The sequence below is a fragment of the Oncorhynchus kisutch genome, linkage group LG10, assembly GCF_002021735.2.
Source record: "Oncorhynchus kisutch isolate 150728-3 linkage group LG10, Okis_V2, whole genome shotgun sequence".
NCBI classification, from domain to species: Eukaryota; Metazoa; Chordata; class Actinopteri; order Salmoniformes; family Salmonidae; genus Oncorhynchus; species Oncorhynchus kisutch.
In genome coordinates, this window is record NC_034183.2 from 43135519 (window position 1) to 43152328 (window position 16810).

General features: G+C 42.5%; 1 pseudogene; it reads left to right on the forward strand.

Annotated features, from left to right (window-relative positions):
• LOC109897227 (protein crumbs homolog 1-like) overlaps window positions 1–16810 on the forward strand; it is a 63648-nt pseudogene that overhangs the window by 29987 nt on the left and 16851 nt on the right.

Consider the following 16810-nt stretch of genomic DNA (forward strand, 5'->3'; position numbering starts at 1 on the left):
GAGGAGATCCCTCAGGAGACCATCCGCCACCTCATCAGAAGCATGCCCAGGCATTGTAGGGAGGTCATACAGGCACGTGGAGGCCACACACACTACTGAGCCTCATTTTGACTTGTTTTAAGGACATTACATCAAAGTTGGATCAGCCTGTAGTGTGGTTTTCCACCTTAATTTTGAGTGTGACTCCAAATCCAGACCTCCATGGGTTGATAAATTTGATTTCCATTGATAATTTTTGTGTGATTTTGTTGTCAGCACATTCAACTATGTGAAGAAAAAAGTATTTAATAAGAATATTTCATTCATTCAGATCTAGGATGTGTTATTTTAGTGTTCCCTTTATTTTTTTGAGCAGTGTATATTTGAATGGCCCTTCAACTGGTAATTACTAGTGGGAAACTCGTAAATTCCCACTTTGTTACAAACGTAGCACTAGTAACATTCAGAAAACATTCTAAGAATGATATTTAAAGGACCACTGCAGTCAAAAACATGATTTCCTGTGTTTTATATATACAATGAACAAAAACATAAATGCCACATGTAAAGTGTTGGTCAAATGTTTCATGAGCTGAAAGTTTTGTCACAACACAATGCCACAGATGTCTGAAGTTTTTAAGGCTGAGTACAGTTGGCATGGTGACTGGAGGAATGTTCACCAGAGCTATTTCCCATCTCCAACATCATTTTAGAGCATTTGGCAGTGTGTCCAACCAGCCTCACAACCACAGATCATATGTATGGTCTGGTGTGGGCAAGCGGTTTGGGCTAGCCAACATCGGGTGAAATTGGAGGGCGCGCAATTCAAAGACATATTCGCATTATTAAACATTCATGAACATACAAGTGTCATATCATTTATAATCTTAACTTCTTGTTAACATCTTGGTGTTAGGAAAAAAACGTTTCCGTTTTAAACGGGATATTTTGTCAGGAAAAGATGCTAGAATATGCATATAATAGACAGCTTTGGATAGAACCCACTCTAACGTTTCCAAAACTGTAAAGATATTGTCTGTGAGTATAAAATAACTGATGTTGCAGGCGAAAGCCTGAGAAAAATCCAATCCGGAAGTGCCCCAGGTTTTGAAACCGCTGCGTTCCAATGACTCCGCTGTGAATGTACCATCAACGAGCTTACGCTTTCTACGTATTCCCCAAGGTGTCTACAGCATTGTGACGTAGTTTTACGCATTTCTGTTGAAGAATAGCCATAGGTGGCCACATTGCGTAAGTGGTCACATGGTGGCTCCGAGAGAGATTCTCGCGTAAAATACAGAGGTAGCCATTATTCCAATCGGTCCTAGTGAAAAACGAATTGTCCCGACGGATATATTATCGAATAGATTTTAGAAAAACACCTTGAGGAAGGATTCTAAACAACGTTTGCCATGTTTCTGTCGATATTATGGAGCTTATTTGGAATATTTTTGGGCGTTGTGGTGACCACAATTTCCGGGCGATTTCTCAGCCAAACGTGAAGAACAAACGGAGCTATTTCACCTACAAAAATAATATTTTGGGAAAACATGACCTTTGGCTGTCTACCTGGGAGGCTCGTGAGTGAAAACATGCGAAGTTAATCAAAGGTAAATGATTTAATTTGATTGCTTTTCTGATTTCCGTGACAAGGTTGACTGCTGCTAGCAAGGCATAATGCTATGCTAGGCTATGATAAACTTACACAAATGCTTGTCTAGCATTGGCTGTAAAGCATATTTTGAAAATCTGAGATGACAGGGTGATTAACAAAAGGCTAAGCTGTGTTCCAATATATTTCACTTGTAATTTTCATGAATAGGAAGATTTTCTAGGAAGATTTATGTCCGTTGCGTTATGCTAATTAGTGTCAGATGATGACAACGTTCACGGGATCGTGTGTCACTACAGGTTAATCTAACTGCATTGTCAGATTTCAAAAATGCTTTACGGCGAAAGCATACCATGCGATTGTCTGAGGACGGTGCCCCAAATCATGCTTCACAAAATCACAAATAGCGATAAAATAAATCCCTTACCTTTGAAGATCTTCCTCTGTTTGTGATCCCAAGGGTCCCAGCTACAACATGAATGGTCGTTCTGTTCCATAAAATCCTTCTTTATATCCCAAAAAGTCTGTTTAGTTGGCGCCATTGATTTCAGTAATCCACTCGTTCAACGTGCAGACAAATGAGTCCAAAAAGCTACCGCTAAACTTCGTCCAAACAAGTCAAATTATGTTTTATTTAATCCTCAGGTACTCTAAAATGTAAATAAACTATAATATGTCACACGGAAAATAGTATGTTCAATAGGAAAGGCATATTCGTAAGCGCACGCCGAAAGACTGATTTGCCTCAGGTGGTAACCTTACAAAAACTCCAAATACTTGTTCATTTTTCAAAAAAGAAGCATAAAACCTTGAATAAAGACTGTTGACATCTAGTGGAAGCCATAGGAATTGCAATCTGGGTGACGGACATCCATAGAAACAATAGGTTTACATAATAAGAGCCTGGGAGCTCAAAAAAATAAATTCTCGCCTGCCATATGAATTCTGTTATAGTCTCAGACATTGTTTTTATTTTATTTTACCTTTATTTAACTAGGCTAGTCAGTTAAGAACAAAATCTTATTTTCAATGACGGCCTAGGAACAGTGGGTTAACTGCCTGTTCAGGGGCAGAACGACAGATTAGTACCTTGTCAGCTCAGGGATTTGAACTTGCAACCTTTCACTTACTAGTCCAACACTCTAACCACTAGGCTACCATGCCACCCCAAAATGTTTTAACAGTTGTAGAAACTTAAAAGTGTTTTCTATCCAATGCTACCAATTATAATCATATCCTAGGCCTGAGAAACAGGCATTTAATTTTGGGCATGTTCGTCAGGCAGAAATTCTGAAAAAGGCACCCTAGCCCTAACAAGTTATGTCAAGGTTGTCAACGAAGTGCTCCATTGTGGCATTGGGGTTATGGTATGGGCAGGCATAATGAACACAATTGCATTTTATCTATGGCAATTTGAATGCACAGAGATACCGTGATGAGAGCCTGAGGCCCATTGTCATGTCATTCATTCACCGACATCACCTCATGTTTCAGCTTTTATAATGCACAGCCCCATGTCGCAAAGATCTGTACACAATTCCCGGAAGCTGAAAATGTCCCACTTCTTCCATGGCCTGCATACTCACTAGACATGTCACCCAATGACCATGTTTGGGATGATATGGATTGATGTGTACGACAGCGGGTTCCAGTTCCCGCCGATATCCAGCAAATTTGCACAGGCATTGAAGAGGAGTGAGGCAACATTCCACACGCCACGATTAACAGCCTGAATGCGAATGAGATTTGTTGCGCTTCATGATGCAAATGGTGGTCACACCAGATACGGACTGGTTTTCTGATCCACTACCTACCTTTTTTTAAGGTATCAGTGAACAACAGATGCACATCTGTATTCCCGGTCATGTGAAATCCATAGATTATTATTATATTATTATTATATTTCCACACTATGAGGTTGGAATAATATTGTGAAAATGACGATAATGCCCTTTTAATGTAGGAGCTGTTTGAAAAAACAAATTACAGCCTGTTTTGCCAGTCAGGAATCTTCGCTCCCGGAACCAATCTGAAACCAAAAACACAGGTTCCCACAACTTCCAATGAACCAAATGTGCTATCTGGGATGGAGAGAGAAGAGGGAAGAAGAGGATGAGAAGAGGGGGTAGGAGAGAGAAAGAGAGGGGGGTATTGAAGGAGAGAGAGAGAGAGGGGGAGAAGGAATGAGAGCAAGAGTTCTCACAATGTTGGAAATGTATTTGTTATCTTTATAAATACAGAGGTGTGTGTGTGTGTGTGTGTGTGTGTGTGTGTGTGTGTGTGTGTGTGTGTGTGTGTGTGTGTGTGTGTGTGTGTGTGTGTGTGTGTGTATCCCTCTCTGCTGGCCTGCATGTGTACATGTGTGTGTGTTGTCTATCCCCTCTATATGCGTTACACTCCGTCTGTGTCCTGTTCAGGGTTCAAGGGTCGTCAGTGTGAGGTGGATGTGAGTGAGTGCAGTAGCAGCCCCTCTCTATGGTGGCTGGTGTATAGAGCTGTCCTGGCATAGCCTGTATGGTTCAGAGTCTCTGCTTCCAGACCACTACGACCCACAGCACGCTGCAGGATTCATATGCAGCTACCAACCAGGAACCACAGGTAATGTCCCATAGAGACATTATGAATGATTATTGAGAACTGTCAAAAATTGTCCAAGGTTCAAATTGCTGGGATGCTTGATGATTCTATGCACTCCCATAACAAATTAGGGCATGCTCAATTGAAATGTGAAAACCCATAGGTATGGATATGGATATTGGTCCAGCCTATTATTTAGAGAACGCCCATGAGTCAATGATCAGCTCTCAGTTTAATAACTATGTGACAGGTACCAAGCATGTGTATGGTTGTAGCTTGGGTTTATTTACACTTTTCTTTTACAAAAGAGGAATATTCTAGTCGCCCTGCTGCTTACACAAGCCTGTGATCTGCCTGTAAGGCTCAGCAGGTAAGAGTAGTGGCTGGGTCTCCCAACACTGTTCTATAATTGACTTCCTAGCAGTCACCAGTGCTCACTCTGTAAAATGGCACTAATTGCATTAGTGTTAATCCTGAGGATCTGGCTTTCCCAGACTCCTGCCTGCAGTAGGACTCAGCACTGTGTTTAGTTGTGCATGGCTAAAGACGAGGACAGGGACTGCCGGATACACTGATGACCTATGGTCACAATGAGATTGTACACACAGTGGTAGTTGACATCTAGGCGTGCGTGCAACTACTGTTGGGAAACTCATAAACCAACGCAATGCTGAACGTGGAAGTATGGATTTCGAGCATTCTATTGCTAAATGCAGGTATGGTTATGTTCTTCTTTGTGCTTTCATGTATGTGACTATTTGTTTCAATGACAATGCTATACAATCTCATTGAAGTAAATGGAATTAAGTGATTATTGTTGATCATCATCGTGTTTTAAGCTTCCCATCTTTTCTGTGTGTTGTTGTAAACTGGATTGAGAAAATATCTTCATCTAGTAACTTTTGTTGCTACTGTATATGAGATTGAATGGGTCTATTGGCCTGAATAGAAGCCATGGTACTGTATTTTACCACTTACCACTTATATTAAGAATAGATGCTTATGGTTTCAGAACCTATACTATTCTTTATCTGAAATCAAATGGAATTGAAAACTAGACATGGACCTTTTACTTTACTTTTACTCTTAATTGACATACACTAATCAATATAAATGTTGACACTGCCAGTTCTTCCATCACAAACTGTCATGAACATAAAGCTCCCCGCTACAATCCAATCAAAGCCACATTTACATTATCCCACCCCTGGTTAGCCACTATTGGCTTAAAAAGCCAAACGTAACACAATATCTGCCAATTAATTACCAGCATCATTTCCCCTCTGTCTTGTCATGACTGTCCTGTAAGAATCCGAATGGGTCAGATCGGCTTGGCAATGGATGGCAGTAACCAGACCCTCTCTCACCTACAGAGGGGAGGAGGGAGCTGCTGGGGGATTGACAGTTCACAACCTGTTGTAAATTAAAGGAGAGGAGATCTAGGGTCTCCCTCTCCAAAATCCACAAAGGAATGTGCTTTGTCTCCAGAGACTTTCCCCGCTGAAACTTTAACACGTTCAAAAGCGAATACTGGAACAATATTTCTAACATTAGAACGTGGGGAATGGTCAGAGGTGATCTAAAGAATAAAATTGTCATATGGGATGCTATTTTAAAGTGTTATAAAGGAAATACTTTAACTTAAAGTATATTGAATACATTTACGAAGTCTCAATCCTTACCGTTGTATATAAAATATGAACATTTATGAAAGTATTTTTGTTAAGATAGGAATCTGATTTTAGGAGACATGAGAGAGAATTTGTCTCCTATAAACTTTGCAGAGTAAGTAGCCATGCCCCAAGTGAGGTCAGAGTGCGTGTCAGCCTGACGAAACCGTCCCTTTCGACCAGAGTGCATAAAAGGATGGGTAAAGAAATGAACATTTAGACCAGAACATCGCCAGGCTGCAGCTGCTTGTGTAAAGTGGTTTGAACTCTGAATACCAACACGGCATGGAGAAGAAAACTCCCCTCTCAGACAGTCACTGGTACAGCTGATTAGCTGTCATAAAAAAGTATCTAGAAAAGTGAATTTAATTGGGACCATTCTACTATCCTTCAAACCATCCTTTTCTACTACTCTTCTAAAATCACTGTAGTACGCTACTCTCATCACCCAATGTGAACCATCGATACGGCTGGCTAGCCTATCTTCAAAGGAGCATCAGTAGATGAGACAGGTCTGGACCCCTTTCAGACAATCAGAGCCTTACAAGCATGCCACTGAAAGGTCCATCACCCTTCCTAAGGAGGGCTGGTTCTCACAGAGACCCACAGCTAATTAAGGCATTTCAATGTAAATACATTCATGATTTCTTACTCCAAATGGGCGGCAAAGTATATGATTACTGTGAGAATAGTTTCGAAAATGTATCAACGATAAGTGTATTTTTCTCTCTCTATCTCTCCATGTCGTTGTGTAACAAGCCACCATATGGTGTGTCAGTCCGCTAGGGACCTTTTCCTAATGTATTAAGTGTATGTTATCCTGTGTTATCATTTAGTTAGCTAGTAAATAAATAATTTTACTTGTTATGGCTGCAATCCCACTATCGGGATAAGTGTCATCAACAACCGCTGAATAAATATTTATATTAATGAAATCACAAGTGCAATATGGGAAAACACAGTTTAGCCTTTTGTTAATCCACCTGTCGTGTCAGATTTTGACATTATGCTTTACAGCGAAAGCAATCAAAGCGTTTGTGTAAGTTTATTGATCTCAAGACAAAACATTAAGTACACTTAGCATCAGGAAGCTTGGTCACGAAAATCAGAAAAGCAATCAAATTAATCGTTTACCTTTGATGATCTTCGGATGTTTTCACTCACGAGACTCCCAGTTACACAAATGTTCCTTTTGTTCCATAAAGATTATTTTTATATCTAAAATACCTCCGTTTGCTTGTCACGTTATGTTCAGAAATCCACAGGAAAGAGCGGTCATGACAACGCAGACGAAAATTCCAAATAGTTTCCATAATGTCCACAGAAACATGTCAAACGTTTTTTATAAATTAGGAATAGAAAAATGAACTCTATATACATTATATATATGTACTTTGGGCCAGTAACCAAAAGGTCGCTGTTTGAATCAACCAGGTGAAAATCTGTCAATGTGCCCTTGAGCAAGGCACTTAACCCTGATGTGCTCCTATAAGTCACTCTGGATAAATGTACAGCTATCATTATCAATAAAACTGTATAACAGATAACTTGCCCTCGGTGCCGAACCTCTGCCTTCACATTTCAGATTAAGATTACTTTAATGGTCAATTGAAAATCCAAAATGTGTGGTGTGGATTAGTGGTTAGGGCCGCTGCCTTCAGAGCGCACATATGGACCTTTCGTGTGGTTACCTAGGTTACTCATTAGTTCACAGCAAAACACAATTTTCTTGTCTGCTTGCATTTGTCAATTACAAAACGACATTTAAGAAAAGTACAAGTCTAAAGATTACTTTTCAACATTGCCTGCGCTTGAGCGTTCTCACTGTTAAGAAAAATGTAATGTTGCAGGGCTTCCCTCATTCTGTACCTCTTTTCAATGACGGTTCTAGCAGCCACGTGACCAACAACACAAACAAACGGACTATACAGATACAAGTAGTGATTGGAGTTACTAAACGGACTATCCACTTCATTTTCGAACGCTTTCAAAACTCGGAAGCCAAACGTGGGAACTATGGATACAACTTCCTCTGCGCTCTCGCATTATCATAATTAATATGCACACCACTAGAAGTCTCTGCATTAGCATGTTTCCGTTAGACAATACATCCTGAAAAATAGTGTAGGCTACCTATGATTTCGTTAGGCCCATGTGATACTTTTTTTTAGCATTGAGTGTATGAATTATGGGCTAATATGCATACGCTTCTAGTTTAGGCCATAGGCTACAACCCAAGCCTGTCAGTCTTTGGGGGGGGGGTGTTGCAGCACATACTTCCCGTGGCTATGGCACTCCATGAACAGTGTTGCCTACACCCTGGGCTATAGGCTATGCAAGCCTCTCCTCATAGGCCATTCCTCTTCTCGTAAAGTCCAAGGAAAAGCTATAGTAAATGTATTTGTATCATTTTTAATTCTAGGCCTATTCAGCACTGAGCCCGTTCTTCAGGGTCTCTGCTTTTTGCTGCCACTAGATGTAGAAGAAGTGAGTGTTTCAACACTAATCTTAGGAATGGAATACCCTGGATAAAAACTTGTTTTTAAGTCTTATTTGATAGTGAGGGAAACATTCATGGTCAATTGTGTTCCTAGAGATTCTGGAAATGCCTCTGTTGACGTTAAACGTTTTTTGGGTGAATCCGAATCGTTTAGTTGGTTAAAGAAGGACTCCAGGCTATGGATCTTTTCACAACTAGTCATCTGTAACATTAAAAGTAAAAGTCAATATTGTTAATGTAAATGGTCAATGAAATGGCTAGTTGCAGGACGAAGATGCAAGCTTACCTGTCATGTCCACAACAATGGAGCAGCAGAGAGGAGGACAATTATTCTGGTCGTGTCAAATTAATTAATTAATTTTATTTAACCTTTATTTAACTAGGCAAGTCAGTTAAGAACAAATTCTTATTTACAATGACGGCCTACCAAAAGGCAAAAGGCTTCCTGCAGGGATCGGTAAAGGAATTTAAAATTGAAATAATTGAAATAAAAATATAGGACAAAACACACATCACAACAATTAATTTATCAGGTACTGAGGCCATCAATTCTGTTACTTGTTATTCGTGTGAGATATTTCCATTTTGGGATAGTTATTCACTGAATTGCTAGTACTAGTTGCTCATTCTGCTACAGTGGTTACAAATGTCTCGCTCTCGGTGGAATGCGAATGCATTATCACATGATACTGCCTTCTAATCCCTTCCCAAAGGGCAGTAACCTAAGGTAGGTGCCTTTGGATGCAGATAGGAAGCATCTTTTGTATTTTGGATAATAACAGTATGCTACACCAACATTAGTTTCCCTTCATACAAAGTGCCAAAACAAGTGCCCAGCACTGGGCATGAACTTGTGATGCTCAATGCCAAAAGCATGCTGATCAGACCACTGCACTACAGCAGTTGACCATGCAAGGCATTAGAATACGTGATGGTATGAGGTCGGTTGGTTTGCAGAGCCTTACCCAAATCATAGAGCCTGAGGTACGGTATTGCATTGTGTAGTCCACAAACACGGCATAAATGCCTGTCAGTGACAAAGGTGTCGAAGTTGACCTGACAAGATGTCGATGATGATGAGGGTCAGCTCAGAGATGGCATCATGGGGTATATGACACCGCAGGCAGCTTCCTCTAGTCTAGAATTTAACGTCACACCAATATAGATTACACATAAACAATTATTCTAAAAACATAAACAATACATATATGGGGAAGGTTAACATGTCTCCAGTAAGAAGTAATAGTGTAGTAATGTACTATAATAAGTTACATACATTATTCATGATTCATAATAGACGATAGTGCTTTCAAAGATGAGGAGAATAAGTATGTTTTCTGTGCTAGAATAGCAGGAAAGGTGAAGAGTGAATAATTCCCACCTGGGAGCAGGGCTTAGAGAAAAAGTTATTTTAAAAAAAGTTATGGGTTTCCACACCTTCACAGACTAAGTTGTACCAATCATAGTATCATTGACCCACATCAACGTCCAGTCTCCCTTCCCTTCCAGGTACCCTTTGTGATGAGGTAGTGGACATGTGCAACCCCAGCCCTTGTGAGAACGGGTCTCAGTGTCAGAGCCTTGTGGGGGGCTATGTGTGCCACTGCTCCCAGCAAAGCCTTGATGAGTTCCTGTATGGGGGCCGGAACTGCAGCGAAGCGTTGGTGGGCTGTGAGGGCCATGAGTGTCAGAACCAGGGCTCATGCTCTCCGTTCCTAAGCGACGGGCATCATGGCTACTCCTGCCACTGCCTCCCAGGCCACACCGGGCTTCTCTGCCAGACACGCACAACCTTCTCCTTCGAGCAGAGCGGCTACCTGTTATTGCGGAGCCCCTTGATGTCCACAGAGGCCTCCTGCAACATCACCCTGAGTTTCCGGACAGTGCTGCCCAGGGCCGTCCTCTTCCAGCGGGGCAGTGGAAGGCTGATCCTGGGTCTGGAGCTGTTGGGGTGCCATCTGAGACTCAGCCTGAGGAGGGAGGCCTCGGCTGGGGGTAAGGCAGAGGCCCTGCAACTTAGCCAGACACTGGAGCTCCCCCTTAACGTGACTGATGGGAGGTGGCACTCTGTGGAGGCCGTGCTGGGGGACGGCCTACTCAGCCTCAGGCTCCTGGATGGCGGGGTCTGTCAGGAACAGGACTGTGAGAGGGAAGCCCAGGTCACAGACACTCTGGCTGGGACAGATTCTCCAGAGTCTCACGTCCAGAACACCTTCATCGGTGGGGTGGTGGAGGAAGGTGTGGTTCTGGTCACGGTCCCGGCCTTCATCGGCTGTCTGCAGGACATATTTGTGAACTCCCAGCTGGTGGTTCCGGAGGAGTGGCTGAGCGACTCGGCAGTGAACATGACTATAGGCTGCAGCCACAGAGACAGATGCCAAGACAGCCCCTGTCAGAACAGAGGACAGTGCACCAACCTGTGGCAGAGCTACCAGTGCCGGTGCCCCCGGCCATATGAAGGCCAGGACTGCGCTGCGGGTAAGAATGGAGGAATAAGTGGACAGAGTGGATGGGGGTGCTGAGTATAAGATGTAGTTGGAAAGTATTCAGACCCCTTGACTTTTTCCACATTTTGTTACGTTACAGCATTATTCTAAAATTGATTAAACAGTTTTTTCCCCTCATCAATCTATACACAATACCCCATAATGACAAAGCAAAAACTGTTTTTTAGAAATGTTTGCAAATGTAGTAAACATAAAAAACAGACATTTTACATTAAAATAAGTATTTAGACCCTTTACTCAGTTCGTTGCTGAAGCACCTTTTGCAGCGATTACATCCTCTAGTCTTCTTGGGTGTCACGCTACGCAAGGCACAGCTGTATATGGGGAGTTTCTCCGATTCTTCTCAGCTCTGTCAGGTTTGATGGGGTGCATCACTGCACAGCTGTTTTCAGGTCTCTCCAGTTATGTTTGATCGGGTTCAAGTCCGGGCTCTGGCTGAGCCACTGAGACTTGTCCCGAAGCCACTCCTGCATTGATTTGGCTGTGTGCTTAGGGTCATTGTCCTGTTGGAAGATGAACCTTCACCCCAGTCTGAGGTCCTGAGTGCTCTGGAGTAGGTTTCCATCAAGGATCTCTCTGTACTTTCCTCCGTTCATCTTTCCCTCGATCCTGTCTTCTCTCCCAGTCCCAGCCACTGAAAAACATCCCCACAGCATGATGCTGCCACCACCATGCTTCACCGTACGGATGGTGCAAGGTTTCATCCAGACGTGACACTTGGCATTCAGGCCAAAGAGCTCAATCTTAGTTTCATCCGACCAGAGAATCTTGTGTCTCATGGTCTGAGAGTCCTTTAGATGCCTTTTGGCAAACTTCAAGCAGGCTGTCATGTAACTTTTACTGAGGAGTGGTTTCCGTCTGGCCACTCTACCATAAAGGCCTGCTTGGTGGAGTGCTGCAAAGATGGTTGTCCTTCTAGAAGGTTCTCCCTTCTCCACAGAGGAAGCCTGTAGCTCTTTCAGAGTGACCATCAGGTTCTTGATCTCCTCCCTGACTAAGGCCCTCCTCCCCGATTGCTTAGTTTGGCCGGGTGGCCAGCTCTAGGAAGAGTCTTGGTGGTTCAAAACTTCTTCCATTTAATAATGATGGAGGCCCTTCCCCAGATCTGTGCCTCGACACAATCCTGTCTTGGAGCTCTACAGACAATTCCTTTGACCTCATGGCTTGGTTTTTGCTCTGATATGCACTGTCAAATATGGGACCTTATATAGACAGGAGTGTGCCTTTTTAAATCCTGTCCAATCTATTGAATTCTTCAGTCGGACCACCACCCAGGACATTGGATCTAAATCCCAGATGCCGCCCCAAAACAACATCGCCGCAGAAGAGGTAGACGGAGCGGCCTCCTGGTCACACCGTCCACCTCTTCCCGAGTATACTACTCGCTAATGTACAGTCTCTAGACAACAAGGTGGATGAAATTAGGGCAAGGGTTTCCTTCCAGAGAGACATCAGAGATCTTAACATTCTCTGTTTCACAGAAACATGGCTCTCTCATGATATGTTGTCGGAGTCGGTAAAGCCACTGGGTTTCTTCATGCGTCGCGCTGACAGAAATAAACATCTGTCTGGGAAGAAGAAGGGTGGGAGAGTATGGTTCATGTTTAACGACTCATGGTGTATTCATAACAACATACAGGAACTCAAGTCCTTCTGTTCACCTGACCCATAATTTCTTACAGTCAAATGCCAACCACATTATCTCCCAAGAGAATTCTTGTCAGTTATCGTCACAGCTATGTATATACCCCCTCAAGCAGTTACCATGACGGCCCTCAAGGAACTTCAGTGGACTCTATGTAAACTGGAAACCATATATCCTGAGGCTGCATTTGTTGTAGGTGTTTATTTTAACAAAGCAAATTTGAGAACAAGGCTACCTAAATTCTATCAGCATATTGATTGCAGCACTGGTGCGGGCAATACACTGCTACTCTAACTTTCGCAATGTATACAAGGACTGCGGGCCCCCCCTCTCCTTTTCCATGGCTGAAGTGAGTTAGGCATTTATTTGTGTTAACCCTCACAAGGCTGCTGGCCCAGACGGCATCCCTAACCACATCCTCAGAGCATGCGCAGACCAGCTGGCTGGTGTGTATACGGACATATTCAATCAATCCATATCCCAGTCTGCTGTCTCCACATGCTTCAAGATGGCCACCATTGTTCCTGTACCCAAGAATGCAAAGATAACTGAACTAAATGACTATCGCCCCGTAGTGCTCACTTCTGTCATCATGAAGTGCTTTGAGAGACTAGTCAAGGATCATATCCCCTCCACCTTACTTGCCACCCTAGACCCACTTCAGTTTGCATACCCCCGCAACAATTCCACTGACGATGCAATCACCATCACACTGCACACTGCCCTATCCCATCTGGACAAGAGGAATACCTATCTAGGAATGCTGTTCATTGACTACAGCTCAGTATTCAACGCCATAGTGCCCAAGCTCATCATTAAGCTGGAGGCCCTGGGTCTCAACCCCGCCCTGTGCATTTGGGCCCTGGACTTTCTGACGGCCACCCCCAGGGTGCATGCTCAGCCCCCTGCTGTACTCCCTGTTCAACCATGACTGTGGCCATGCATGCCTCCAACTCAATCATTAAGTTTGCAGATAGTCGACTCCTGAAGTGTGAGTGGACTGAGCAATCCTTACTACTCTCTACACCTTCTACCCCTACTCGGTCCCCTTCTTTCACCTGCCCTACCCTGTCCTTTGCCCATGCATACCCAGTCCTGCCTTTCCCTGCCCTGCACACAGCCATGCCAACCTCAGGAGGCTGAAGAAATTTGGCTTGTCACCTAAAACCCTGTCACAGATTTTTACAGATGCACAATTCAGAGCATCCTGTCGGGCTGAGTCACCGCCTGGTATGGCAACTGCACCGCCCTCAACCTCAAGGCTCTCCAGAGGGTGGTGCGGTCTGCACAATGCATCACCGGGGGCCAACTACCTGCCCTCCAGGACACCTAGAGCCCCCGATGTCACAGGAAGGCCAAAAAGATCATCAAGGACAACAACCACCTGAGCCATTGCCTGTTCACTCCGCTACCATCCAGAAGGCGAGGTCAGTAAAGGTGCATCAAAACTGGGACAGAGAGACTGAAAAACAGCTTTTCTTTCAAGGCCATCAGACTGCTAAACAGCAATCACTAACTCAGAGAGGCTGCTGCCTACATAGAGACTCACTCGTTTATTAAAACAATTATACCGTCTATTGCATCTTGCCTATGATGCTCGGCCATCGCTCATTCATATATCTATATGTACATATTCTTATTACATCCCTTTAGATTTGTGTGTATTAGGTAGTTGTTGGGGAATTGTTAGATTACTTGTTAGATATTACTGCACTGTCGGAACTAGAAGCACAATCATTTCGCTACACTCGCATTAACATCTGCTAACCATGTGTATGTGACCAATGCAATTTGATTTGATTTGACTTTGATTTGAGGCTCATAGCTAAGGGTCTGAATAATTATGTAAATATTTCAGTTTTTTATTTTTAATACATTTCCAAAATTGTCTAAAAACCTGTTTTTTGCTTTGTCATTGTGGAGTATTGTGTGTAGATTGAGGATAAAACGTTTTTATTTAATCCATTTTAGAATAAGGCTGTAACGTAGCAAAATGTGAAAAAAGGGAAGCGGTCTGAATACTTTCCGAATGGTCTGTATATAACATTCTATTTGTTGTAATATTTATTTATAATCATTTTAATTGAAAATTACGTTTTGAATTAAGCTTCATTCATAAACCATATGCCATGGAATCGGTACATCAAAAAACTCTTCCCAACGAATTTGCAATCTATATGGCACAGCTGTCAATTTTTTGGTCCTTAAATTAAAGTGGTATGCCTTTTTTTATCACCATTTTCTTTAAAACCTCCTAGTGATTCCTTCACGCGCCACTCCCGTTGACGGGATTGATTTGACATCACCCAGTGAAAAAGTAGTGCGCCAAATTCAAAAACAGAAACTCATACAAGTGTTATATATGGGTTTAAAGATGAACTTCTTGGTAATCCAGCCACAGTGTCAGATTTCAAAAAGGCTTTACAGTGAAAGCAAATCATGCTATTTTCTGAGGACAGCGCAAACATACACATGAAAATCAGAATTCAACCCGCCAGGCACAACACAAAAGTCAGAAATAACATATAATGCATGCCTTATCTTTGAAGATCTTCTTCTGTTGGCACTCTAATGTGTCCATTAAACATCACAAATGGTCCTTTTGTTCGATAAATTATGTCGTTATATATCCAAAATCCTTTTATTTGGCGCATGTGATTCAGAAAATACACCGGGTCCAACTCGCGCAAGATGACTACACATTATCTAATTAGCTACCTGTAAACTTGATCCAAACATTTCAAACAACTTTCCTAATCCAACTTTAGGTATTTTTAAACGTAAGTAATCAATAACACTTAAGACGGGATAAACTGTGTTCAATACCGGAGGAAAATAAAGTGTAGCGAGCTTTCAGGTCACGCGCCTCAACCACATCAGTACACTTCACTCGACCCTCATTCTGAACAGGGCTACTTCTTAATTTCTCAAAGGAAAAACACCAATTTCTAAAGACTGTTGACATCCAGTGGAAGCGATAGGAATTGCAAGCAACTGCCTTAGAATTCCAGATTCCCAATAAAAGCCCATTGAAAAGAGAGTGACCTCAAAAAAAAATCCTGGATGGTTTGTCCTCGGGGTTTCGCCTGTCAAATAAGTACTGTTATACTCACAGACATCATTCAAACAGTTTTAGAAACGTCAGAGTGTTTTCTATCCAAATCTACTAATGATATGCATATCCTAGCTTCTGGGCCTGAGTAGCAGGCAGTTTACTTTGGGCACACTTTTCATCCAGACGTGAAAATAGTGCACCATAGCCTTAAAAAGTTTTCTGTTTCAAATCTTTTTTATTAAACACACACAAGAATGGTGTATAGGTATACAAGACAGGTATACAATTCTTATCTAAACATAAAAGAGCATACAGGAACAACAAGACCCAGAGTTCTGGGTGCAGAACAAATAATACAAAACACGACATACAAAACAAGGACACATAGAAAGAAAGAGGGAAGATGTCCCCCCTATCCCCCCCCCTTATTCCCCCCCCCAAAAAAACTCCCCTATCCCCCCCCCCTTCCAAACTGCTCGGGTGGCAGGGCCAGCACATGCTGCCCAAAGGTAGATTAAAATATTACAATTGAGAGTGCGTTAATAAGGCCTTTTCGGCGTCAAGAGATATGACGGCAAGGTCCACGTTGGGTAACCTCTGAGAATACATAATATTGAAGAGGCGCCTGAGATTGAAGAATGAGTTTCTGTTAGGGATAAAGCCGGTCTGATCCGAATGGACCAATTTGCAAATTAAAGTGCTAAGCCTGTTAGCCAGAGTTTTTGCTAAAATCTTTTGGTCTGTATTAAGGAGAGATATTGGTCTGTATGACCCTACCTCTTCTGGATCTTTACCCTTCTTATGTATATCTGTAATGAACGCTTCGTCCAAAGTAGAAGGGAGAGCTCCATCCTCATTGGCCTGAACCAACATTTTGTGCAGATAGGGAGAGAGCATGTTGCTGAATGTTTTATAGAATTCACCAGGGTATCCATCTGGGCCCGGGGTCTTGCCACTCTTTAGAGATTTAATTGTTTCTCGAATTTCATCAAGAGATATTTCCTTATTCAGGAAGTTAGAATCTTCCTGGTTCAGGGCAGGAAGGGGTTAGGATCTGCTTTAGATGTATATAGAGTCTCATAAAACTGCCGGAATCTGTCATTGATGTCTTTGGGGGAAGAGAGTAATTCCCCAGATGCAGATTTAACCCTGTGAATCATTCGGTCACCCACATTTTTTCGAAGTTGTCTGGCGAGTAATTTGTGTGGTTTGTCACCAAACTCAAAATATTTTTGCTTGGCATAGAGAAAAGATTTAGCAATTTT